At 43.5% G+C, this 25,763-nt stretch overlaps 1 protein-coding gene and 1 long non-coding RNA gene across 2 annotated transcripts in view; one reads left to right on the forward strand and one right to left on the reverse strand.

The window, feature by feature from the left end:
* The window catches only part of LOC109627918 (doublecortin domain-containing protein 2), a 206,838-nt gene that overhangs the window by 180,543 nt on the left and 532 nt on the right, over positions 1-25,763 (forward strand). The window lies entirely within an intron of this gene.
* LOC138412271 (uncharacterized) lies at positions 226-25,672 on the reverse strand. Its single transcript, XR_011244737.1, has 3 exons — positions 25,576-25,672; positions 18,639-18,840; positions 226-916 (listed from the first exon to the last, which is right to left on the reverse strand). It is a non-coding gene; the product is annotated as an uncharacterized lncRNA (long non-coding RNA).

Raw genomic sequence — 25,763 nt, forward strand, 5'->3', positions numbered from 1 at the left:
CCACGGTGTCAGGCTCCCCGCTGATGATTCTGGGCATGACATCATTAGTTTCTCTCTATCAAACAGCTGTTCTTGATTCCTGGTGTTCATAAAATCGGGCGTCTGATTCTACACATGGGTGTAAATAATGTTAATTAGGCTTTGCAGCCGTCGCACAAATCACAACTGGCTCAATGCGTCGCATATTTGTTGAAGTGGTAAATCAAGGCTCGATTTCAGTACATAACCGTATTCATTGGAAACAAATTACAAGGATGAAGTAACAAACACATGTATTCTAAAAAAAAGAACACATTCTCAGCAAGAAAAAAAGAGAAGCACTTTATATGGAACTGTAGTCACACAATAACCAAATACATAAATCATAATGTTTACACCAGGTGAATATTTTTATACTTTTTCTGAGGAAAAGAAATTTAAAAACATGTTTTTAATTAAAATTTTTCTGTCCAAACATACAATCCATGACAACAGGGGCAACTCTGCACTATGGACCATGTGGCGATAATTTTTTTATTTCTCATTTCAACTATAATTTATTCTGGTACAGCAACATCCCAGACTACAAGCTCAAAAATTATCAAACTGTTGAGTCAACAATCTGACAAGACTATTGCAAGGATGTTGTAAAGTGTTACATCGCATTACATGGTACAGGGATTTCTGTATTTCTGCTCACTATGTGTGTGTCTGTGTACATTGCTCAAAGCTTAATAATATCCATTTCTGTCAAGCTGTTCTAGTGAAGGGAATAAGAGAATGCCACCTGTGCTGACAGCGTCGGTTGACGAGGCTGAGTGACAGGAAGAGGACCGAGTGGTCAGACCATCAGAGGCCGTGGCGGCACGGTCCTCAAGCTTTGTCCAGATGGTAGGCTTCAGCTGTGTGTCGGTGTGTGGGGGGGTCTCAGGGATCTCTGGAAGAGGAAGGAAAGCATACATCAGTGTCTGTGCATCTCCGAGGAGCAGTCTACACAGGTAGCTAATGGATACGGTGCCTCAGACACCCGCGGGCATCCTCGGGCGATGCACTGGCACAGCGCCAGCAGGAATCAAGCCTGTCATCATTCAGGCCACAGGCAGAGACAGGCATAAGGAGAATGTTTATTTTTTTCATCTTATTTTTTATTTTTGAGTTTAGGTTTTTTTCCAGGGGCTTGAGTGAAGGTAGGGAGGCCATGGATGCTGTCCCATCCCTGGAAGGATAAAAATAAATAAATAAGTAGATAGATAAATAAATAAGGGATTTTTTTTCTCCAGCCATCATCCACTTCAGGCAGCCTGAGAACACAAATTATTCCAATTTGGAGGGCCGGTCTGGAGCACCAGTGTCTGCTTTGCAAGCTAACCGAGGCCATTCCAGTGTGTCTAATTACTGGATCCATCCCCCGACAAGAGGAGACTTTGTTTTATGTTGTTTTCACCTCATTCCAGGCAACTTGTGACCACAAGGCATTTGAGTTGTTATGCTGTTGGTGATAGTTTTTTTTTTCTTTCCTTCTTCTTTTCACTCCTCTAAATCTGATTATAAAATGTGTTTCTTATTCTGCTGAGATTAACCATCTGGCTGTGGGATGCAAGGAGGGAATCTCTCTGCTTGTTAGTGACTGGCTTTCACAGCTCTCCCTCCGCTGAGCTCAAAGCTTGCTGAGTGACACTGCTGCCCACTCACACAGACAAAAATACCCCGCTAACTGGATGGCATATGTGAGACATTCACCACAGGGTACAGCTCCGTGTGCGCCTGTGTGTTTACAACAGAGAGACAGACTGTGGGTGAATGAATAAGAGAGACAGCAGGAAAACACAGAGAAAAGTCTTCTTTTTTTTCTCCCTCCTCTCTATAGACTAATACCTTGTCATTTGGGGCATGGGGGAGAGGGGGGGAATTAACTTACATAGAGAGAAAAAGAAAAAAAAAAAAATAGCTGATCTTTCCTAGATAAACTGAACCCTGAAGTGAAAGTCCAGGACACCTTTTCCTCAGAGGGTTTCGTGGGAAAGTGTGAATGTTTGTCCAAACGCAGTGCTGAGAGCGGTGAGCGGCGAGCACATGTGGGAAAGGTGGGCTGAAATATGTCGGACAAATTGGACTTTGTCAGCTCTGGCTGCTAAGCTCTTCAGATGGTCTAATTGAACCTGACATGACTTTACTTCTGTGGCTTCCTCTTTGGCTCGGCCTCTATTTGTCTTCTCACTCATGTTATAGTCATTAGCCGTGTTCGACTCATTGTCCTGCTGTGCTGCTAAAAACGCACATCCATTTAATAAAGCCTTCATTGTGGGCGAGACAGTAGCACCTCTATGATCGAAAATTATTTTTTCTCTTTTACACACGGAAAGTGTGAAGCTCTGCTGGAAAGTGTGAAATCTCCACAAATACTGGTAGAATTAGCAAAGCCAATTTAATTACCACAATGAAGAAACCTTTTGACTGTCATATTATTTGAATTCCTGAAGCACGGAGGTGTAGTTTGTAGTTTCTACTTGACAATCACAACTCAAAACACAGACTTCTTCTTTCTCCACAGTATAAAAAAAATATTTCAGCCTCAAAATATAAAAAAATGCCACTGTATGAAAAGAAAATGCATTATTTAAGATAGAAAAAAAACAGGTGCCTTCAAATAAATCACAAATGTCAACAACATGGTAAAGGGGAGACAGCATTTCAACAGGGGGCGCCACATTGTAAAACCAGACTTAAAATACAGCACAGAGGAGAGAGGAAATGCTCACAGGAGGCTGCTGGTTTATCCACACACACACACACACACACACACACACACACACACACACACACACACACACACACACACACACACACACAGAGGCATTCGGTGCCTGCTAAGAGTTAAAAACAAGTCACCTCTCTGACATTTACGCAGGGCTGCTGCCTCTTTTCAGATGCACTGTGGGATATGACAATACCCGCGGCAGGGGAGTCATTGAAAAGACTTCTGGAGAGACAGGAAGCCTCCACGAGCACGGTGCACCTGGTCTACCTAAACAACCGGCACAAAAAGACCCACTTGATTGAGTGAATGTGGGAGAACAATGGACACAATAAAATAAATGGAGTGGTGAAACAATGCCAAATGATGTCACCTGGCAGTCAACTGGACCCCTGCCACAGCACTGGTTTGCTTGGACCGTGCTGTCTGTTACAAGTCACTTACTCGGTACCTTGTTTATGCTCCAATTTCCCCCTCACAACAAAGTGCCATTCTCCAAATCAATTTTTTTTCCCTCTCCCCCAGCTGAAAAGGTGCGGTGAGTGAATAGGCTTTAATTCTTGCTGTTTGGACGGCTTATCGATGCAATTTTTCAAAACACACTTCACAGATACTACTGGTGCCATCCAGAGACCCCCAGAGGAACATTAGCATAGAGGAGTGTTTATACTTTGCATGGATAGTCCATTTACTCTGGCAAACATCAAAGAGAAGAATATCAGCTTTGTTGGATGCCATTTACTGTGGCATGAGATATTTTGATGAAACAAGCTGCACGTTATCTCCGTGCCTCTTCTCCACTGAAAAGAAAACTGCACACAAAAAAAAGCATAATCAAATGAATAAATAAGCGTCTTGCCTATATGGAAAAACACAGTTGGACAAACAGTTTAAATTCAATTTAAATGTCTAAAAACAATCAGACCTATGTTATATATCTTATTGACCTGTGCACTTACCCCTCTTCATCTCTTGTCAGACATTTTCTTTTATATAAATACTAGATAAATTGATACAACTCTTTATATTAGACACTGTGCTCACGAATGTGCAAATTACGTTTTTCGACATGGCTAAGGGCAGAGGATGATGACATTTGATTGATTGATTGATTTGCATTGTTTCCTGCAATGTTCAAACCCAGAGAGATCCTTCATTTTATTCAAATTTTAATTAATTCATTTCCATTTTGGTCGCCTTTTAATTTGGTCAGATAATTTTTTGCCCATCTCTGCTATAACTTCCGGGACAAACGAGGTGTGATGACAGAAAAGCACACTGCTAGCTAGCCAGTGGCCTAGCTGTTAAGGAGGCAGCATTTGAAGACAGATTGCGTTGCAGCGGTGCCACTAGGCTGTCCCGATTCGAAGGCTCCTTCAAAAGCAGACGACACCCTGTTTTATTTCGGGGTGGATCCTTACCAGTCCAACCTATCCCAGGATTCATTGTACTTCAGTGACAAACATTTTTTTCAAAGAGGTAATTGCGCAAGCCACGAGCCATTCAATAGTTGCGTTATACACAAGCTGTGTACATGAAAAGTTTTGCGGCTAACAGACAGCTACTTGGTGAGCAGTGTGAGGGGAGGGGAGGTGGTGACGCCAATGACGGAAATCGGCTGTGAACCAGACCATCTCATTTCGGTTTGGCCTTCGTGGTCAAACTAGGCCTTTTGTCATAGTTTTAATTGTGAGACCCCTAGTGGCCAAAGTTACATATTCAAATGTGCAGTAATCAGATGCCACATAATGGAACTGACTACATTTCATGAACATCTTTCACAGCCAGCGCTGACTAACATATGCCAAAACCATACTAACATACTAATCCTCATGCAGCTGCTAATTACTGCAGCCACATTCTCAGCACTTTGCTGTTCCATGTCCAGGTTGGCTGATTTGATGAGTATCAAATAGCCTGGACCTAAGCTTCCTGTGTTGCCTCTCCATTTGGTTCCCATTTAACCTGTCTCACAGCCAATAAAAGACCTAGTCAATTACAACAAACCGGGAACTTCATATGCAGGAAATAGGCCAATTACATTAAACCCGGAGAGCTCCTACAGCAGGCGAAATAGGGGTTAAAAGAAGAAAAAAAAATATGTAAAGAGGCAGGAGTGAAGCAGGGACGGCTGCAGGTTTGGGTTTCAATCTGCCAGTTAATCTTCAAACAGCAAGCTGGCAGTGTGCTGGTCACTGATAAAGGCCCTGGTCTGTCATCACGCAGCCTCACCTCCAGTCACTCAGCCCTCCTGTCAGGACGTCATCTGGAATCTGGGAAACAGCTAAGGGCAAGGAGAAAAAGGCCACAGAGAGACAGCGGGTGGAGATCAGTGTTTGTGTGTGTTAGCGTGCATGCGTCCACTCAGCCCTCCCCCCGTCTGTGCACGACACTACTTGTGCTCACGCGAGGTAGCCTGTCTGTATATAAATGTGCTGCTTTTGCTCGCACATGTCTGTGGCACGACCCCTGTCCAGACCCTCCCCTTCTCATTCCACTCGCCTCTCTCCCAACACTCGCGCACACACATATACATACCCACTGCTCAGGTCGTAAAATCAAACGCTGATTGTGTGATCATGGGTAATTGTGTGAGGAGAGGCCATAAAGTCTAAAAAGAGGGTGTATTAGTGTTTTGTGGCGGTGTTTTATGGGAAGGTGTGCTTTTACGTCTGGGCATGGCTGTGCTGAAAGGTGAGAAGGGGAGGTATCAAAGAGCTGACTTTGTTGTTTAAAGGCAGTTCCCCTGAGGTAGACTGCTACTGAAAGACAATGTTTACAGCCTGCTGATTGACACAGTAAAGGCACCCAGACAGCGGCGAACAGCTAATTGGTTGCGGCAGAAAGAGTCACCCATCCCGGCGTCTGAAGAACTTCATTATTAATTTCGACATGGGATGATTCAAGGTTCCACGTGTGATTTAGAGAACTTCATTCACTCAGCAAACATTTTCTGAAACATGACCTCATGCTGTAATTCTGCTGACTGACGCCTCCGCCTCAGTTCTTGCTGTGGATTGGAAAAACGTATAATGCACGTTTGCGGGTCGATTCTGCAGCCGTGGACTGTCAATTGTACTTTTATATTGATTTGATATATATGAGCTTCATGATCTTTATATATTAATGCATTCTCCATCACTGTTCATGAGTCTGTGACTGAGGTGGAAAACAAAACACTTGAGCTAAACTCATATTGTTGATTTATAGTGTGTGTGTGTTTGAGTGATTATACAAAATGATTACTGTTACTTCTTATTATTACACCTACTAATTATGTTTTGTCTTTCTCCCTGTAATTTTCTTTTCACAAGCACCTGAATGGGAGCTTTTATGACAGTGCCTCGCTGCTTATATGCATCCTCTTTGCATTCAGTCAAGATTATACGCTTATCCTTGCTCTGTGACCTCCCTGCGTAAACATTATTGTGCCGATACTTTTTTGGAGTACAGATCAGGTGCGGGCTTTTCAAAACACAGTGTACAGCGCGTACAAAATGATTTACTCTCTCAAACCAAGGTTGCTCCGTGTGTGTTCTGTGTGTAATCTCCCGTATATACAGAAATGGACCATTGGCAGGGGGTGGGATAAAGGCTGATTTAGTGTATAAGGTCTTGAAGTGATGCCACGCTGCCACGGGAAGAATGATTGACCTAGAACTTTGAATATTGACTGGTGCAGTCGCAGAGCGCTTATGTATGCATACGTGTGGGTGTATACATGTGTAGATTTGTATACATGTTTGGCTTTAAAGATCATCGGTTGAGACAGTGTGTGCTTTTGTGCTACACGTGTTTTGTGCTGTGTGTGTCTAAAGACTGTATAGTGCTTTTCAATGCCATTCCCCACTCATACATACACTGAAGAATCACTCTATATGCATGTGGGACATAAATTCTAGCTTTTGCCGCCCTTTCTAAATCACAGACTGTGATCTGAAAGAAGCACAAAGATTACACTGAAACCTTGTGTCCAGTTCCATGTCAAAGCGTCGACATAACAAGACACCAACAAATCTCTTTTCATTTCGTGGCACGGTGCTGCCTGTAGCGCAAACCCACAGTTCACTTTGTGATTAGTTCACTGTATGGCCCTGCATTCAGACAATGTTCTGTGAATTTCTTTTCTTCCCCCGCCTCCCTAAGCTCCCAGATCATTTCCAGGGCCTGCATCCAATAATATTTGGTTGAGCATACATACATGCTGCATAGTGAGGTGAGTCAGTCAATCTTTCATTAGGCCTGAGGTGAACAGGGTCATGTGCCACTCCTTCACAGCACAAGACAAGCAGCACATCTGCTATGGGATTGATGCTTGGAATGATGATGCCTTCTCCTCCTCTTATTTCAGTCTTTCTTTCCTTCCCCCCTCTCTCTCTCTTCCTCCCCTGCTTTCTATCTGTCTGTCTCTCCCCTCCTTCTATCCTCTCCTCTCATCAGGAGGCTACCACAGAATAGGGCAGCAGCATAGTGTGGGAGGTGATTATGTGTGATCTGCTGACTCAGACTTGACCTTTTTCATGTTATCCCTCCGACTGAAACCAACACTCATGGACTCGTCTCCATCTATACTTCCACTCTGTTAGTTACCTTTTTACTGTAGCTTTAAAGTGGTCATACTTTTCAGCTTCAATAATTAATTTGGGACTCTACTAGAAATGTGTTACATACGGAAATGTTCAAAATATGGATAATTGGTCTCAAACCTTACATGTGCCTCTTTTCAGTCTGGAAAAGGTGCTTTATGGAAAAATATCGGGAATGCACATAAGTTTAAGACATTTCAGGTGCAATGTTTTCTGTGCAAGAGAAGGACTTTGGCACTTTGCAGATCTTTTAAATGCACGACACACTAAAGAAAAGGGAATAACCCAAAGATAAAGAAAAAGACACTTCTGACCGGATGCCTTAAGTAACTTCCCGTCTCCAGAAGCAGTACCAGACAAATAGAGCAACATCAAGGAAAGTGTTCTAAAACAAGTAATTTAAGGAATTTAATCAGTTCCAACTGTTGTTCAAATTATATTCAGCAAATGTTTTTAAGACCAGAGCTTAGTTGTAACTTTGGGTCTGTGTGAAACTAACAAACCCGTGTTTACAACACAAATGTGAATAGTGAATAATTCTGAATTTGTGTTGTTTGCATAATTCAGTTTGTTCAATCTTAAATGCAGAGTCCATTGTTCTTTGTGCAGCTCCACCATCCAAAGCAAACGAGAGCAACTTGTGTGCAATTTACTCTGTTGTCACGTCGAGATGGTGAACATACCTCTCTCCCTCTGCCTCTCGCTCTCTCTGCGAGCTTTGCTGTCGCAGCAGTTGCTGTCAGTTTGAGCGGTGCCTGCCCCCAAATATAATAGGGTTTTCTTGACTGCCTCCCCAGGGATTGACTGGCAGTGAAGAATTCACCATGGCTCATTTGGGGCAGTGCAGCGACGGGCTTCATAAAACTAGCTCCTCCATGTCTCCAGGCAGGTCTGTGGCATTCAAACGTAGGTGTTCGTTTCACTGATAATACTTTCATGGAAAGACAGCACATGGCTTTACCGTGTTTTCCTGATGTCTCCAGCTCCGTCCCTGGCACATGTCTCAAGGATCAAAAACAAGACTCTGGCATGTGGATGTGCTCCATGTTACATAGATTGTACTTCAAGTAAATGAGGTGTCTATTAGACGCACTGTGGATCTCGAAGTCTGATGAATGACCATCCTTGCAAAAAAGCCCCATGTGAAAACATTGATTTATCACGGGGGTCATTCACTTTTTTGTTTATCATAAATTGTTAACATACTGCAAATTAATATACAGTATGTATAGTACAGTATATATAGTATTATAATTGGAATTGTCATTTTACGTGAAGTTAAAGTAGTATAACCAAAGTATTTATCCTATTAAGGCAATTGAAGCCCTCCACATACCTGGTGCCTCACCTGGTGCGATACACATCAGTGGCCCACTTTCACAAACCCTGATGTTCAGATACACAACCTGAACCACATACACACACACACACTCTCTCTCTCTCTCTCTCTCAGACACACATACACACACACACACACACACTCCGTAACCATAGGCCAGTATCTGTGGTATGAGGGGTCCTTGTTGCTAGACAGCTGCATGCCTCGGCCTCTTCACAGCGGTCGACTGAGCTCCGAGGAGCTTGACAAAGAGGCTTAAAGTCCTCCCTAAGTCTTCAGCCCCTAGGTCGTCTGCATACCCTGAGCCCAGCTCTGGAAAAGGCCTGAATGCAAGTTTAGCAGCTATGGTTACACCCCGGCAGACCCCTGCCGCCGCTCTAGCTTGCATTACCATTTTTTCCCTGGGCTGCTTCAGTCTTATAGCCCAGCAACAGGTTCCTCTGGTGCTCTCCTCTTATTTCATAACACGATGAAAGAAGTGACAGACACACTGCTGCTACTGAGGGACTCTACTTTTTCCTCTTTTGTGCTTATGAGCATGTAGATCTGTTTCTACAGCCACATCAATACTACAAAGTTTTACTCTGAAAATGCGTATCAGTTTTAATCACCGTCAATACCAACACGTTTGAAATACTTATCATGTGACCACTCACATACAAGAGAATTGTCACAGATTGCACAAGTATTAGCTTGTAATCCACATGTAAGCAGTTGTATCATAGAGAAATGTTAAACTGCAGCTGTTAGCAAAGACAACCGGGTCAGCATCACTTGTAAGTGATAATCCATCTTGTGTTCTACGCTGGTAGCCGAGGCCCCGGATGGGGGTCATGTGATAGGAGCCTTACGAATAAGTGAAGGCTACATTGTCACCGAAAAGACAGAATCAGTAAGAGCTTGTGAGTATCTAAGTTGTTGTTTCCAAACATCTTTGGACTAGATCACAGCCCTTGGGTTTTCAAACTAAAACGAGGCCAGGGGCTTTTCCAAACTTCTGTTTTAGCGGCTCTAAATCTAAAGTGGTGTCAGCATATTCGTAACTGAGTTGATATGTTTTAAAACGAAAACATAGTGCTGCACACAGACAGCAGCCCAGCCATAGTAGACAGCATTTTGAATCTACACTCACTCTTGTATATTTTATTCTTGTTTGTTTAACTGTAGTTTTCTTTGGCGTGAGGGAAGAGCAGCTCACTGTGAGGTGTGTAGCTTGGCCCTTTACCTACTGTACTGCCAGTGCCTGTGCCAGCCTCAGTGGAGCAACTGGAGGGTCTGCTATGGATGTGGACAATAAATCATCACCCATATCCACCCTGTCTGCGGGCACAGACACAAGAGGGTAGGTGAGGGTGAAGGCACTGACATGCATGCAGACATGTAGCCCCACACCATAGATGTAAATGCAGCACATACAAAGGCGGGAGGAGGACAAATGGAGAGGCAGTGAGAAACTACTGCAGGCATTTCAGTAATTGAGGGAGGTATATATATATAAGTGTGTGTGTATGTGTACATATGTTCTATACAGGACCAGTTTGTACCTGTGTGTATGTCAGTTGTGAGTGTGTGTGTGTGTGTGTGGGAGGTGGTATTCAATGTCGGCAGCTGGAAGTACTCAAGCTGCTGCTGCTGCAGAGAGAGAGAGAGGGAGAGAGAAAGAGAGGGAGAGAGAGAATGAAAGAGAAGAGACGCCTGCACAAGAAAGAGAGGCTAAGAGAGGTACCAGCACAGGCTCCCTCTTTACAGGGGCTGAGCTCTTGCAGAGTGAAAGCCCCTATAGAAAGAAAGCCGGGTCATCTCAACATCGCAGCGGTCTCGCACACACTAACACGAAGTTGCACACACACACACCGCACATGCTGAAACAGAACAACACCAGGGCCAGCGTGAGTTTAGTGAGTGCACAGCAGTCCTCCTCAGGAAGCGGGTCTTGTTTAGACTTACAGCTATGTGCAAAGAATAATAAGGAGCAGGACAATGTTGGTACAGACATGCAACACTCCCCCGTCAGCCTTTTATGTCTGCAGAATCTCCCTCTTCACTCGGACAGATACTCCCTTTGTACAATATTGTAGATGAAAGAGGATTAGGCATACCTATGCTATGGTCAGTGCCGAGGCTCCCACCCGGCGATGCCAAAACAGTCAGATGAAAGATCTCGTGGTTTTTGAAACTCACTGCAGGTATTTTGCCATGCTTCTTCTGGAAGTTATTCAAGTTTACATCCTTTCTTTCTCCCTCTTTTCAACCCTGTCATCCCCTCTTTTTTTTCTCTCGCTCTTTTTTGGAGAAAGGTAATGAAGGGGAACCGAGTTACTCGGCTTAGGAGCCGGTGATTTTCACTGTGAAGTGTTAAAAGTTACAGGGCACAGCTGAACTTGTATATTCAAGCATTTGGCAGAGTTACAGCCTCCAAGCTAAGCCACATGTTTCAAAGTTTCAAACTTAACAGCAAAAGGAACAGGTGTCTCAGACAAGGTTTCTGTTCTTGGAAATATGTGTTTGTGTGCATGTACTTTGTACGTGTGCATGTACCAACCTCCTCTTCTTTCTGTCACATTAAAACAGGCCAGTGCGGCTCGGGGCCTCTTTTTTTCCTTCCTTTTTACACAGATCTTCACTGTAATGGACACCTCTAGTTTTGTGGGGGGAAATACAGTCCAGTACTTTGTGCTTCTCCCTGACAGAAACATCAGTGAATCAACCCAGCGATTTCAGTGGGTCATTCCGGAAGATTCTGTTACCTTTCAACAAGCAGAGTGGGCCCCCAGGCTGAGGCCAGGGAGAGGCCAGGGAAATATAGGGAGAAAAGAGGGCAGAGAGAAACGCAGAGAGCAAAGCGGAGATGGGACGGTTTTTGATCAAGTATTTGAAACGAAGAAACAAAATAAGAAACGAGGCAGGGGTGTATCTCTGAGAGTTTAAAGAGAGAATGAGAGTGTGGTGGGGTGAGAGGGGCGATCTTGAGACAGAGTGAGGGTGTAAGAGCTCTCAGCTCAGTAGAAATCCTCGAGATCACACCGTGCTCCAATCAAAGTCCATTGACCTAGCAGGCCTGTGACAAATTATCCCAGCAGCTCTGCATATGACTCAATCAGTGTGGCGGATATCTTTCTGATGAGCAATAGATCTCCTCGTATGTTAGCTAAATCACCCCCTGATGACTGCATCAACACGCTGCAGCCGACACTTTGGCGAAGGGAGATCTTGAAATAACCTCGACAAAGGTAGCTGTTGTCCAAAGTGCACCTTTATGCACTTCATTCTTTTGTCACTTCTCCACAATAGCTCAAGGCACAAAGCTATCATGTTCAAGTCGTGAAATTGAACATGTGACATCTGTCAAGGGGAATATCATCGCCCGATGATTCAGCCTCTGGGGACAATGGCGAATATTTGGGGGCTTCCGGTGTAGACAGCAGACTCGGTTTTCCATTTGGCATACACCGTTCACAGCCTGACTAGCTCTAAGAAATAAAAAGCTGATAGCCGATGCCTCACAGTCGATGTTTTCCACCTCTTCTGCTCTCCATGTGGACTGTTTACCTGCAGGCAACCAAAGCCTATGATTGTTCAAACTAGAAACGGAATCCAGAACCAAAATCTTGCTCCACGCCTACAGATTCTGCATCTTCACATGCAGAATCTATTTATCAAAATTTTATCTGAATAAAAACATTTATACATTCAATGGTAAAAAAGGAGAATGGACAACTTGGTGACCGCAGCATGCGCATTCTGGCTGATAAGACATAGCGGCCGTGAGGTTTAGTTTGAACCTCCGTTCACTGTCCATTACATAATGTCTAGATTGAATGGATATTGGATGCCACCACATCAAGGAGAGCCCCATCTGCGGCTGCAGGGTAGATACACACCAATCACACATGAGAGACGAGCCGGAGGACACCTGATATGCAGCTGAAGGCAAGTGAATGGATTTACTCTCTGGAAGCCAACAGACCTCGCAGAGCTCTGAGCCATGAGTAGTGAACATCTAAAGGGCCCACCTCTCCTCTTGTAATTGAAAGTGCACTCACTAGCGGAGCAGCAAGAATGTGTATATACATCTTGCTTGAGAGATTCTCCCGGGAGGGTGTCTACAGGGCGTTTCATTTTAAGTTGCTATCTCTCACATGGGCAAACTAATCAGAGAGACAGATGAAAGGTGGGGGCCAGAGGAGGGGTCAGCTACTCAGTGATGGCTTCCTCTGATGGCTGCCTGACCCCTCACCCCTTACCAGAGGATCCTGGGTAAGGAATAAGCCATGTGTGATGATGAAATTCAGAATGCTACCTCCTGGGGCAGTGATGACTTAACTCAACCTCCATAATGCATCTGTGCATTTGTAACTGTAATGATAAAAACCTTTTTTTTTGCTTCACAAATTGTTGGGTTGTTGCTTTGTACCGGTTGAATGTTTTATACATTAAACCTTAAACGCAGGAGAAAATCAAGCCAGAAATGCAGAAACAGAGGCTAAACATTTCCATGCTGCCTATTTAGGCCTTGTTCAGTGTAATGAATTCTCCATCTGCCTTCAAAGCTGAGATCTAGTCATCCATTTCTTCATTTGTAATTGGACATGTTACATAAACCAGATTCCTTTGCTCAATGGAGCCTTTCATTGTACGCTAATCAGACGAGGTACCACCAGACAACAGCCATATTTACTCTTATCATGTTCGAACAAGTCCCACTTGAAACAAACTACTCTTAAATTTTAGATTAGGTGTCTGGGTACAGCAGCGAACAACAACAACAGCAGCAGCAGCCCAGGTCAGGAGGTTCAGCACCATGATAGGTTTACTGTCCCAGCACAGTCTCCACATTGCCGGTCAAACGAACCACCTTATTTATACAGCTAGAGCTCTGCGGCAGAGGAGCTGTAAAAAAGTTAAAAGAACCCCCCCCCTCCTCCTGCTAACAGAACCAAAAGTGTGTTTTCACTGCCTTTCTTCTCTGCATGGAAGCAGTACCAACCTAATGCTCAGCGGAGAGGATATTAGACTGTTTATGGTTTATTAATTGTTTCTGAGGGAGTGGAAGTCCAAGCGTGACATGCTGTTAACTACCATATAAAACATCCACATGTTCACAACATCTGGGGGCTTCTAAGTAAATAATGCAGTGAAATATACTTTCAACATAAAACATTTTTTGGCTCGACCAGAAGGCACGTCTGCCTCCGCAGCTGCTTGGCCTTTTTAACTCCGTTAGTCGTGTCGGCACAAGTCCATTGTCGGGGGATCGGTGCCAAAAAACGACCACTGTGTTCAATTATATTTCCGTAATTGTGTATGATGCACATTAATCAAATCTAATAATCAGTTTTCGACGGCATATGGTTAGCAGGGCTGCACTGTCAAGTGGAGAAAATACCGCAGTGTTTGAGTAAGTGTTCTGAACTTAAGAATACATTAAGTTAAAATGTCATAATCAGGTTCATAATTACCATTAATATAATTTCAATGCCAGCTGAGGCTTACAGATGCAAACCAGAATAGTTAACAGTTGGATGAGGCGTACGTGTGTGTGTGTGCATGCGCGCGTGTGTGTGTGGGGGGGGGATTAAAATCTTATGTCATTAAAATCTGGCAGAGTATCGCTCTATTTACATGATGTAACTGTCCTCTGCCAGGGTGTGTCACTCAGGACTCCATCTGCCGTGAGTGCAGTGAGAGTGTGTGTGTGTGTGTGTGTGCACGCGTCTGTGTGTGTGCGTGTCTGTGTGTGCTCGTGTGTATAGGTACTGTGTGTATAGGTATTGTGTGCAATGCACTGGGTCTCTAGTATATGACCTAAGTGATGGCCTAAGCTTTCAGCTTTTTCCTATGGGAAAAAGGGGAGAGCTAAACAACTGTATCTATTATCTTTTCCAGTCACCCACATACACTACTGACAATAGCTCTCTGCCAAGAGAAAGTAGTCCAAGTGTGACAGACGTGACGTACGTGTGTGTGTGTGTGTGTGTGTGTGTGTGTGTGTGTGTGTGCGTAATGTTTATTAAGAAAAGTTTTTTTAAACGGCAAATATCAGTACAGTTCCTACAGGTCATGTGAATTCAACCCCCCCCCTTCACATTTCCATTAGACTGATTTTAGAATTTCAAAGCTCTGTTCTTTTTGCAGCTGCGGACAGCTCGAGTCCAGAGGCATTTATGAATTGACCGAGACTTCGTCTGTCGGAGCTTTGATGTTTTCCTCATTTTTTCCTGTATTATTCTTTTCTTCCTTTTTTTTAATACACTTGGCAGTTAATGGCTCCATGAATGGGCTTCTTCATTGAGAACACCTGTGCTGCAGTTAAAATAAGCAGGCCTATCTAATACTTCTACCATCCCATGTCTATCTTTGAGCTTCTTCTGTTCCAATATAATCAAACAGGAAGGCACACATTTCCTGTCTTTGGCCCACATGGCCTGGAAGGTAACCATCAATATACATGCACGCTGCTGCAATTCGTCTTTCCTCCTGCTTACTCACTCCGTCTGTCTCTCTCATTCTCTCTGTCTCTGTGAGGTGTGTTTCTGAAACACTATGTGCTCACTTTCAAACAAGACAAAAAAAGGTAACAAAGTTTGCCGGAGCTTTGAGCTTCTCCTTGATCTGAACACAAAGCAGCGAGGTTCATGTTGGTTCACGTTTGGTTTCCACTGCGAGCTCAAAGAGCTAATTGTGCTCAGCAACATCACAGCGTGACACAATGACTGACTAATGCATTAGCAATCGTTGTGTTTGATAGAGACACACACGCGGCGGCGGAATGCCCGGCGCCGCTCGTAACACACCTCGGCCCTTGTGATGTAGTGGTTGGAGCCTTGTCGTGGCTGCTCGCCTGTTTTGATGGTGGTCGGTGTCATGGCTGGTTCACATGTTGTTTTGATCCCTGCTGTCAGAGCCCGGTGAGCTCACACAGACACAGCTGGCTTGGGTGGAGCCGCCAGGGGTACACAGGGAGTTGAAGGACATGGATCTTTGCCAACACATTTCATACATAGCGCATATCTTACAAGTGCAGCTGAGAATTAGAGATAGGGGACCCTTGCTGCCCACCCTACCATCTGCCCACCTGGGGCTGGGGGCTCCACGGCTTAGCTTCCATATTACCTGGCATGACAGCATTGCCCTCAATCAACCTCCCAAACACACCTCTCCTCATCTCTCCCCTCCCCGCTCCTCTTCTCTTCTCTTGTGTTCTCTTCTCTTCTTCTTCTCCCTTTCAATTTTAATGACAGGACTATGTAAGTGTGAAACTTCCCTCTTCTTAATGTCAGTCTAAATGAGAGATTACTGGCCTTTAACAGGAGCAAAGAGGGAGGACGTTATTTTCCTCTCGCTGTCTAATTTGGTTCTTGCTCGGAGGGGACTGCAAGGCCAGCAAAGGTTAGTCCGCGGCGATGGTGTGTATGTGTGTGTGTGTGTGTGTGCAGACGCCAGTGAATGTGTGTCAGTGTGTGGCTGAGTGTCTCAGTGGAGGTTACAGGTCTCCAAGTGGATATAATTAGAAACTTCCGTGCAGCTTTTAGAAAAATAGTCCGCTTCCCCTTGCTTGTTTTCCTTTCACCATTTATCTCTCTTCTCTGGTGACACGATCAGGGAGTTAACCACCATGTCCATCCCTGTGTCTCAACTTGCCCCCGTTTCTCTCGGCTGGTGTAAATCTCACATCCTGTTCCCCGTCAGCCAAATAAAACAGTGGGACTGGATAAAACACATGGAGGGGAATCCCTAGAATCAGCATGCGTGAGGCCTCACAGAGCCTCACTCCTCTTCTTTCTAAGGAGGAACAAGGAATGAGGAGAGACGCAACAACTGTCTCGCATTAGTTTAGTTGTCATTTACTAACTTTAACTTAGATTTCTCAAAGAGGAGATTCAAACAGAATACGACCACTTTCCGCTTTAATGATCCATTTCCTCGGGTTGTGTGTCTGAAGTTGAGTGGTAGTTTGGGAGCTGTCTATTTCATACATCATCACTGTAATCTGTAAGATGTGAAGATAATGTATAACAGGTCACTCCCACTGACATGAAAGCCCCTGTACATTTAGGAATCACAGTTATTACTCGAAAGCTGTTGGCAGATAACTAAGAGAGAAACCTCCAGAGCTTTTCATCCTCCTACACTCTGTATAAATAATGGCAGTTACTAAGCATAGGCTGAGTGACTCATGCACCTTCTCCTCTCCACTGGCTTGCCTCTGCTCCTATAGCTGTCACAGAAAACTTAGCACACACACACACACTTTCCCACATTCAAAAATGCATGGTTAGCTTTATGTGGTTTTACATGGTCAGAGCCGTTGCAACAGGGTAGGCAAAGCAGCCTGAGCTGCGAGTGAGACCCAGAGAACAGCTGATTATGTTCATCCACAGCAAAAATACTTTTTTGCTACAATCCCTAAATTCTGTGATCAGCTATATACAGGAGACTACAACAACACCATGGTCAGAAATCCTCTTACAAGGCCCCACATCTCAGGCTTTCTGCTAAACGCCTCGTAACTCTAGAGCTTTGATTGAAGACTACTATGTCTAAATGCATGTGTACGTTGTGCCTAGGATGGTAATGGAGGTTTGCACTCAAACTTCTTTACTATTATTTGTGTAAACATGCGACCGGCTCTCTGTAGCAGCAGCAGCTGGGATAATGACTTTCTTACGACAACCGATTCTCCAGTTCAGGGTTCTGCGTACCGAGTCGAGGTTCACCAAACTTTAAATAAACAGGCGAACAGCTCTTTGTGCAGCAGAAGTGGTGCAGCTTCAGGTTTCAGTGGACTGAGTCCTGCAGTCGGTCTTTACTTGCTGTGACTCAATTTCTGCTGGTTAGTTTTACAGTTTCAGAGAGAAAGCTAGAACCAGCATTACCACAGGCCAAGCAAACAGCCCATTCCAAACAGACAGGAACCGCCCTAGTTTAGATAATAAAATAGTTGTATGAAGATTGAAATGATGTGGTTTGGTACCATGCATTATTTGGGGGAGGGTGGGGTTGCCTAACCCTAACCCCAAAGTCCCTGGAGAAGCTCCTGGAGCCACAAGTGAGGGCTGCATTGGACTTAGAGCAACAGTTAGCTGATGTTAAATATCCCCACTGATCCATACACAGAAGCAAAAGGATGTTTTCTCTCCCCTCCTCAGCTTTGACTTGCACCTATATACAGCTAATTAAACATTTTAATCAAGGATTGCACCATATTGATCTCAATCTGCAGTAAGGGGAGGTTAGTGTTAACTATACTATGCTGATTATTCCTGCTCCAATAGAGCTGTCACTCACCCTCTCAATGATCCCATCAACTCTCCCCCCGCCACTGTCAAGACGGCGGACCAGTAAAAACAATGAGTTGAAGCCATCCCGGACTTATAATTAATCTCGTGTCGACTTCTATTGACATGTCCACTCTTTGATTAAATAATTACCTAAGTGCCATAAGCCTCAGTGATTGAGTCATAATCCTGAATAAGCTGTAACCAACTATGGTCACCTTCTTCGCTGCGATTAGCTCATCGTTTGCTCGGCTGCCAGAGCGACGGCCCCCCCATCTGTTATGCTGCGGTTCTGTGACAGCAGTTTTGGGTTTTGGGTGTTAATGGAGCCTGGTAACAGGTTCTCATTTGACTGCTGGTTCACTTAGATAGAGTGCGTGCAGGTACGTACACATGCGCACACATATGCCAGTGTATGCAAATAGGTTCACACGCTTGTCTGCACATTCTGACAAGTGCAGTTTCTCATATTATACCACTGCTAAAACCCACACACAACAAACCCATACACACACACATTTCCCTTCACACACAGTCGAAAAACACATGCGTGCGTCTGCCCACCTGCCCACCCAGCACTCCCACACCTCACACATAAACAGCTTGGCATCTGTCACAGGGGGGGTCACACATACACACACACGCAAACACAAACACACCCAAACACACAAGCACCGTCCTGTTGTCTGCAGCGAGCGTACCCTTTTGACCCTTTGACAGGTACACGGAGGATCTCAAAGTGAGGGGAGAAGCCTCAGAGCAGGTCTACAAGTCAGAGATGTGCCCTCTCCATAGGTAGCTGTCGAACTCCTCAGGGCTCCAGGGGACAGCAGTGCCTCTCCCAGGAAGCTATAACTCTCCTCTCAGGAAGTGAGGTGTGTCTGGAACGTTATCTACATCTGTCTGGGAGAGAAGCAGGAGGACAAGAGGTCAGACAAGAATGGGACCACTTATATCATGTTTTATGTATGACGGGTGGCATGTGTTTGAATATTTACATGTGTCTGAGGGTGATGCAAATAGAGAGGGAAAATCCGAGAGGAAGTTCAGAGAATTGCGCTTCCTTTGTCAACAAAGACTCTCTGTAAACAGTTGAGCATGATGCAATTCCAGAGCTGGGCCCGAAACACCCACAGCGCATATCATCTATCGATCAGAGCTCCACCTGCATATCTTAATGTTTTCAAAATCAGTGAACAAGTCCCAATTGAGGATTCAATTAAAGATGATCCCTTTCTCCGTGCGACTCGATAAACAGATTTTTAGCATGGAGTCATGTTTTTTTCCATCTTATCATATCCATTAAAAACAGCTCTGACCTTCAACTGCGAACATTGATTTCAACACTCAACACTCCTTCTTTTCCATTCCTGATGGTTTCTCTAATTCCCTCTGGTGCGAGGTATGTTGAACGACCCCTGAAATAACACGTTTGAGGAATATAAATGATCAGACCCCACAAAGTCAAGTTAAAAGCTTTCGGGGTGATCCGCATGAACTCTTAGAACACTCCCAGGCATATAATTAAAAGGTACTTTCTAATTTCTATGAGAGTAAATTAGCGCCTCAGCTTCATTGTTAAATCATGGCTGGTGGCACGTAGCCTGGGGAGATGGATTGAATGGATCAGAGAGGGTTGGACAGTCACTGGATAATTTTGACAATGGGGTTTGGGGGTATCATCCATCACTCAGGAGCTTACATGAAAGTTTTGACAGGTAGAGGTCATGGCAATGTGGCAGGAGCCAACAGAGATGGATGCCTTTAATTTGGGTAATGAAGAGTTAACCATCTTGGGAGAGCACGAAGAACATTAAATGGGAGAACCAGCCGCCATTAAAAGAAAGTCTTATTTAATTCCTCCAACCCTAATGAAAGACATCGAAACACAATCCTTGATTGACAATGAGGGCCCAGCTGTAATTCCCTGCAGACAGTTCACTTTAGTTCCCTCCCTTGTTAATCTCAAATATAATGACTTGCAAAACTAAGGTTAAATGTGGCAGCGTGAATTCATTATCACTAATACATTAGACCATAAGATGATTTACAGTGCGGTCTCTCTCTTATTTTCATTAGTGGTGAATGGCTTTGATTTAGCCGCGATTTCGCCAGCCTGTTCCTCCCGCCATCAATCCCACGAGCGCGGTCATTGTCCTCCTCTACATCTGACCTCTTCGCTCGAGAATGGGAGCAAAGAATGAAAGTATGTATGAGCAGACAACCAGGTGAAAAAATTATTATTATGCTTTTTAGTGTGAGTACAAGACCCCTCGTTATCGCTTCCTCGGAAATTATATTCATCCTGAGCTGTCATTCAACTTCATCCTTGACCCTGGTCTTATTGTTGCCGGCTTAATGGTGGTGCTTTGGCCAAGATAACAGTTAATGCGCCACTGTCTACCAGCGAAAGGCCTGCGAAGACTATCTCCCACTAAAACACCAGGGACCTTATCTGCATACTGAGCTGATAGTTATATGGACATTCCACATGCATGTGTCCTTGTCATTCATTAACCAAAAGAGATGTATCTGAAATGCATGTTTCTTCCCATGGTATGATTCCAATACATCAGCCAGAGTATATTGAATATGGCATAACATAGTGGGCACTCTGTGGCTTGGACAGCAATCCCTGTCTATTCATATTAATGCTGTCATACATAAACCAGCCTATTAAAGTTATTCACCTGCAAGCAACAAATGGCATAGGCCCAATTTGCCTAGCTGAAAATTGCATATATGTATATATATATATATATATCCTGTATCACCACTTGTTTTCTGAAATGTGAAATCAGTGTTGGTGCATTTTCGGATTACACATGCAAGTTTTGGTTTTACATGTGCGAGTGAGTATATTATACCGTGTGGTCTAACTGTCGTGCATAAATGTGACAAATTGTAGCAGTGCGCTAAGTAGAAGCTGCAGCAGCTACGGTGAGTGACAGGAAGGTTATGGGCTCCTAATGACAGGGTTCTAAAACTATAGCGACTGCTAATTGGGGTGACGTGTCCGTCCCGTGTCCCCCCAAGACATGTCTCTCTACCAGGGATTAGCCATGATTAAGGCACTGGTCTTCCTAGTGCGTTAAGACCTTTCACAGTATTTATCCACAATGGTCAGATTACTCCAGTGATGGACAGATAGAGATCACGGGGGTTGAGATATATCTAGACAGTTAGTTTGAAGCCTATTATAGACACTTCGGATAGTGTGGCTTTGAAAGTTATATACTGTATATCACCAGACGTGATAGGAGATGGTGCACTATACGCTGGCGCAGACAGAAAGCCAATGATTTATTTATGCAATAAGCTTGTTATATAAACCTGGTTCAAAAATAATGCCTCGGGACATTTCACACTTCTTGTTAAAAGAAAAATGGAGGCAGCTCTTACTGAAAACACAATTACAGAGTGTAAAATCATTATGTTGTGTTGGCAAACAATTTAGTCTAGCATCACACTAAGTATGCTACAATTGTTCTCCCCAATTAACAAGACACTAATTATGGGCTGCTTCCTTTGCAGGTTTATCGGGAACTCTGTGTTTTATGAGCCGCCCCTTTTTCTTCCTCAAACACTTTCATGGTAAAGCTGCAAAACAACAAAATATTCATATGGAAGTAAAATCTCAATTCTTTATGGAATCATTTTACTGTTCTTAAAGGGAATAAAAATCTCCCAGAGTGAAAAATGAGAAAACAAGTTTCCGCCTTAAAGTCACCGGCTAGAATTCATGGCACTGACCCACTGTACAGAGTCATACAGTGAACCGCGCAAAGGAATAAACATGAAGCATGAATATTTATTGAATGTAGATTTTTTTTATTGCAAACTCAGGGCACCAACTGTGAGCCTCTCAGGTCATTATACTACTAAACACTGCAGCGGTCACAGTAAACACATTTCCAGGGAAAACTCATTCACGTTTAAATTATTTCTGTTAGTCGGGTTTGTCACATGATCAAAAGTGCTAAGCCTCACTCTCCTCCTCCTTGTTAGCCCATGTCTGTTCCAGAGAAACCTCTCATGTTTTTCCATTTGTGAAGACAGCTTTGAATTTAAAGGGGAGCTGGAAACTCTACCTTGTCATTTATGCTTGACGGACACTTATAATGAGATTAGTGCTGCGACGTATCAAAGAGGAAATGTTGGAAATAAGAGAAGAGCTAATCCGCTCACACTTTCATGACCAAATTCATTCTTTCCACGGTTTCTGAAAACTTTGCTTTCCTGTTCATTATCGCAATTGTCTTACAGCGCTCATCTTGTAATCCTGACCTCCTCCGCTGTCACTGGAATTTGCTTTAAAAAGACCCCAGGAGACTGGAATAATAAAGGGGGACATTTTGTGTTGACGATATCACATTTGTATTAATATGTTATATGCAGGTATAAATCTTGCTTCAGTTTTGATAGAGGTAAATTACTTCCAGACATTAACATAACCAGTAATAAAAAACATTAATACAATCAGTGTCTAATCATGGTGCTGTATACATCAAGGATGAGAGGTTGTGACTTGCAACCATAGACTGTATATAAGTATAAATATGTACAACCCAAAGTATCTTGATCGCCACCAGCTGGCCAGCTTCAGTATTGATCATAAACCCTGCCTCCTCCATGTTTGTGGATGGGACATGGACAGTGGTCATTTAAGGTATTTCCTCGTCACACTGAAGTTTATTCATTTTTCCAGTAAATTTTGCTTTAATTTGTTATTTGATTCTATAAAATTTGGGTAAAACCTTGTGACAGAAATTATTGACTCATGATTGGCCGAGCACATGTACGGGTGGGACCTCAATAATGTAACGGCTCCACTAAAGTGAAGCCAAAGTGTCTGGCTGTTAGCGGAGGGACATTGGCCAAGGTCAAAAGTCAAAGTACACATGAAATAAATATTTCCTAAAGATGGTTCATGTTCTTTTCTGAGATTCTTATCACACTGGTGTTTTTTCTGGTAAATTTGGTGTTAATGAGTTATTTATAGCAGGTGGAATTGAAAGGTGGAAGTGAAATTTTAGCTTTATTTCTCGATAGTGGGAAGAAGGAATATCTTTACATACAAAGATATATTTATATAATATTGACACACACAATAATTAACACTTAAATTTCTGGATGTTTTTACAAGAACTTCTAACATCCACATCTTTGACTTGTTCCTTCAATGAAGACGCTGATGAGAAGAAGATTCTGAGCTCTGCCCCACCTGAGTCGGTGAGCGCCTGTGATTTGACTCACTCATTACCAAACCTTCTATTATTGATTTCTAGATAGTTGTTAAACACTCTGCCATGCACGCAGCTTAGCCTTTCCATATCCCTGAGTCTCCTCCAATAACCTTTACTGTTAAGATGGAGATAGCTCTCGGAGCACACACACAGGGATGTGGAGGATTTACAAAAGAGGACATTTATGAAAATCTTTCTTGAAGCCCGTCTAAGAAATCCTTAAGAGACATGAAGGAAAGGGCAGTGAGTCTGTATATGGAGAGGACACACAGACGCTCTGATATGGATGGAATGATGGGAAAAATACCAGTCTATATGTGCATATGTAATGCAAAGTAAAAAGGGAAGTCACAGGACTCTATTGAAGTTCTCTCCTAGGTCTTCTCCACTTGGTCTCTGAAGACGTTCACTCAGAACATAAATGTATGTGAGGAAAACTTTACTCGCAGCGCATAAAGGTTGGTATTGAAACGACCTTCGCCGTGGACTTCAATGCGTATTTAAAGGAGTTCTAATCTACATACAAGACAATACATTCTCTAACACCAGTTGTCATTTTTATGACAAAATGAGTGAAACTGTAGGAATGTGATGAATCAGGGTGGACTACAGGCCAAAGGCAGTTGTATCTGATTTCAGAATGGTGTGCAACATCTCCAGAGTTTTTGGCCCCACAACTGGAAAAAAGTATGTTTTCATTCTGGCCCACATGATGATTATGTTTACAAAAGTTGCGCAGTGTTTACTTGGGGTGTTTTTGTTGTAATGCCGGAATGACATTTCTTTACATCTTTTTTTTATTCCCCCGCTGTTTTTTTGACTGAATAAAGCGGCTGAGGGTTCAACTAATTTCACTTCAGTTTTCAGTGGTTATTTGTCACAATATGTGGTTTGAGGGATTGATTTCCCCCCTCCCACTACGTTGATGAAACCCCTGCGAGTGTGTGTGAAGGGGAGGGGGTTCCTCCTCTGGGAATTCATCTTGTGCTGATAACTTTGAGCTATCTTATCTTCTCACTGTTCAAACAAGAGTGAATGCTCAGATTTACTCCAGGTGTTTGTCTCTTCGCGGGTCCATTTCATCCTGTTTTTGTTTTCAAGGTTAAAGCCTGATTGTTGCAGCAATGCTGTTTTTTTTTTTTTTTTTGTTCGGCCATGTTGAAGCTTGTGACTAAATCCCTCTGTTGTTTGTCGAAAAAGTAATACATAATAAGTGAGCAGGGGTATTCTTACATTAGGTTGTGTTAGGTTTGGTTTCAACAGAGCAAAGGAAATTAGAGGATAAAAACTGCTTTTAGGAAATTACCTAATTACCTAAAATTGTTTTAAAAAGTAAACATAGGCTGAAAAGGGCTGAGTGTGTGACAGGTACACTACATTTTGATTTGTGCACTCAATATTTTAGTATAAGGCAGTTTACAATAATAAATCAACCGTTAATATTAATTGAAGGAATGAGAGTAAGCCATCAAAAGAAAATAAATTAAAACAAACAGTCCCTGACTTTAATTCTGGCCTGGTCTACCTACTAATTATTAAACTTAAGGACCTAACACAATGCTGCCTGAGACTTGTCCACAGGGCATGGATTCTCAATTTGTCATGCTGCTTTGAACTGTCACTATTCGACTGGTGGTGCAAAGATCATAAACCAGTAAAACTTCAGAGCACAGGATGCGACTGAGGGTGACTAAGCACAGCGGAGGGCCCCGCACCAGTCGCTCCGCAGTGTAGTCAACACTATCTTATCTCGTGAGGGGGGCAAGTCTGGGCTGGCCAGCGGGGAAGCGGAGCGCAGTGCGGCTTCAGTGGGAAGTCCCACACTTCTAGGAAAAGCAACTGCTTGTGGGTAAAATGTGGGTCAGTGGATCCATTTCTCCAAGACTGATGATGTTTTGGTTTTACTCTTGGCTGTGCTGACAAAACTATATTAATGAACTATCCTACTCCTAAACACCAACTTTGAATTTTCTTGTGACAACGATTTGTAGTTTTCTTCCAGCTCTTATTAACATGTAATAATAACTTTTTTTTGCTGGGTTGTCATTTATAATGTTACGCAATCGTACAAATGAAACTTCCCCTCACTCTTTCTATAGTCAGCACCGGTGTGAGAGGGAGCAAGACCTGACCTGCAGCCATACAATCCATCAGCATTAGTCCGACGCAGTCTCCAGACTAAACACACTCTCATTACAGTGGCTGCAAGCGCCTGGAGGGCTCTTCCACCACACAAGTTTATTAACACAAGACACAGTGTACAATACTAAAACGAGGTATGCCGGACTCTTACAATAAACACCGCTTCAATGCTCCTGGTATATAATTAAAGGATTTAGATGGCCGGAGCTTATGGGGAATGACATGGCAATATGATTACTGTAGAACATACTGTACTGTGTGAGCCGGAGTTTCTCCAGGATGATGTCATCTCCTTCAGGCTACAGTGGATTCCTGCTGCTTTGTGGGACAGCGTCTGTAGAAAAGTCTGTGAAGGGAGAGAAAGAGAGCGAGAGAGGAACTGAGACAGGAAACTCTTCACGCTTTTCCTGCAGAATTCAAACAGTCATCACCTACGCA

This window comes from Paralichthys olivaceus, chromosome 12, assembly GCF_024713975.1.
Source record: "Paralichthys olivaceus isolate ysfri-2021 chromosome 12, ASM2471397v2, whole genome shotgun sequence".
Taxonomy (NCBI): Eukaryota; Metazoa; Chordata; class Actinopteri; order Pleuronectiformes; family Paralichthyidae; genus Paralichthys; species Paralichthys olivaceus.